This window comes from Arachis duranensis, chromosome 2 (genome assembly GCF_000817695.3).
Source record: "Arachis duranensis cultivar V14167 chromosome 2, aradu.V14167.gnm2.J7QH, whole genome shotgun sequence".
In the NCBI taxonomy this organism is placed as follows: Eukaryota; Viridiplantae; Streptophyta; class Magnoliopsida; order Fabales; family Fabaceae; genus Arachis; species Arachis duranensis.
In genome coordinates this window covers 19,615,867-19,618,375 of record NC_029773.3, presented here as the reverse complement: position 1 = coordinate 19,618,375, position 2,509 = coordinate 19,615,867, and the positions used below count along the sequence as shown (strand labels likewise).

The 2,509-nt window shown below is 38.5% G+C and overlaps 1 long non-coding RNA gene across 1 annotated transcript; it reads right to left on the bottom strand.

Moving 5' to 3' along the window:
- Positions 1–1,654: 1,654 nt before the first annotated feature.
- On the bottom strand, positions 1,655–2,244 carry LOC110277664 (uncharacterized). The gene is made up of 3 exons (XR_002370377.2): positions 2,102–2,244; positions 1,956–2,009; positions 1,655–1,879 (listed from the first exon to the last, which is right to left on the bottom strand). It is a non-coding gene; the product is annotated as an uncharacterized LOC110277664 (long non-coding RNA).
- Between the last annotated feature and the right edge of the window lie 265 nt (positions 2,245–2,509).

Below are 2,509 nucleotides of genomic sequence, written 5' to 3'. Positions count from 1 at the left end.
CAACAATTCAATGCCTATCTTAGGGCCTCTAGCCTAAGTATTTCCTACCACATTACGTATTAGATACGAGAAACCGAAACTATACCTTAGCCGATTTCCCAAGCCCAACCGGAGCACTTCCAAACCACTTTTCCTCAAGCTCTCACGGCCTCAACACCTCCAAGAACAGATTTTTCACCACCAAAGCCCTTTTCAAGCTTTTCAAAGTCACCAATCAAGCTCCAATATTCACACATACACAACCTAAGCCACAATCATCATACCCATACACAACATCTCAACACCCAAACATCATAGAACAACAAATTACACTAGGGTTAAGAATCTTACCACACCCAAGGTCCAAGGAGACAAGATTAACCTTCTCCTTCAAGAGATTTGGGTCCTATAACATCAAAGAGCCCAAAATCTCAATATTTTTGCTTATGAAACTCGAAAACAAGGCTGGAAATTCGAAGAGCAAAACGTGGCTTACCTCAAGATTGATTATATGGGTTTTGTAGAGCTCTCTGCGGTGAACGCGTGGCCGCAAACGATGCGGCAATCGGAGCTCTAGATCAAAAGTTATGGTGGTTTGAAGATCAAGTGAGAGATAGAAGTTTGAGAGAGTATTCTTCCCTCATGTCCTCCATTTCAGCGTGTGTGTGTGTGTGTGTAATGAGGAGAGAGAGTGCTGAAACTAGGGTTTTGGTTTAGTTTAATTGGGCCAAGGGTCCATTTGGGTCCGGTTGGCCCGGTTTGGCCCGTTCGGTCCAATCTTGGTCCGAATTCTATAAAATTGGTACCGAAATTCTCGTCTCAATCTCCCCTATCATATTAAACCATAAAAATCACATTTTTAGCTTTCTAGAATAAATTCTCATTTATGGGTTAATTAACCGTTAATTAACCGGATTTTACAAAGTTACATTACCTGGAAGTTAAGTAAAAATGAGTCAAAATCTGATTTTGAAACCAACAAGCTTAGTACCTTTCAATTTGAATAACTTTTATTACAAAACTCCAATTAAGCTAAATTTTGATTTGGAAACTCCTAGCTCATCCAGAAATAAGGGTTTCTTAGTTTCAACCCAATTGCTATTCAATTCTAAGAGTTACAAGTATTGGAAGTTGATGCATAGCTTGCTGAAATCTGTTTCTTTTCAGCTTTGACCACCAATATTCAAAAATTCACAACTCCCAATCCTCAACTCTTAAAATTCTGAAGTTTTAGAGAAATAAAGAAAGTTAATCAAATTTTATAAAAAAATTAGTTTCGCTCTAAAAATCAACTCGTAGAAGTCGCAGCAAGACAAACAAGTTGCTACCCTGTTTGACCTTTTCTGCTGCAGGACAGATTTAACAACCTAACTTTCAAAATTTGCCATAAATTGTATATTTAACAAAAGGTCCCAAATTTTCCAGTTTAGTTCCTTATATTCCCAAGTTTAGCCTAAACTTGGTCTCATGCAATTCCGATCATTACATAATTAGTTACAGCATATGCAATACCACCACAACACAACTCTACATCCTTATTAACAAACACCAATCCTAATCCATCATAAATAAATATAAGAGCACACCATTAATAACTTCCACACCTCATAATTCCAATATATAAATCCACCAACAAATCTATTCTAACAACATTACAACAAACAATTCAACTTATCCTATGGTTCCTCTAACATAAGTTTTCACAACACCGTAAATATTAAACGTGCGAAACTTAAACCATACCTTGGCCGATCACTTAATTCACCCAAGGCAGCCTCTCAACACAAAATCACAGCCCCTCCAAACTCAATCAAACAGCCCCAAAGCAAGCTTTGTCACCAACAAAGCTCCAAGTAATCCAAATTCAAGTCCAATGCATAAACACCCTCTTAAATTACACCTAATACACATATATATGTTCCAATTCAGCATTCTATACCAAAAACAAGATTGAGCTAGGGTTAGGGTGTTCTTACCATACCCATATGCTCAATAGCTTGAGCCCACAAGTTCCGAAAGCTAACTTGAACCTAGAACATAGAAATTAGACAAGATTCACCATAGATTTTCAAGTTTACCAAAGAAAGGGGGATAAGGATTCTAAACTTAATAGGAGGCTTACCAGTGAAATTGTTCGGATAGAAAGGTAGAGCTCGACGCGCTGAGCGCGTGGCCGCGAACGGTGCGGCGATCGAAGCCCGGACGGAGGAGTTATGGTGGATCAAAGGGTTAGGGTTTGAGAGCTTCTCTCCCTTTCCTCCAATTCTGTTTGCTTCGTTGGATGCAAATGGAAGGGAAGAAGCTGCTGCTTCTTTTTAATTATGGGTCCGGTTGGACCCACGGGCTTGGTTTGGGCCCCGGTTCAACCGATTCGGCTCTTTCGGTCCGATTTTGAGCCAAATTTTTAGAAATTGATATCAAAATTCTTGTTTCAACGAGCTCTATCCTATTTTGATATTAGTTTTGTATTTTTAGCTTTCCTAATTAAAATACAATTTATTAACTAATTAATTACCGATTTTAGCAGGGT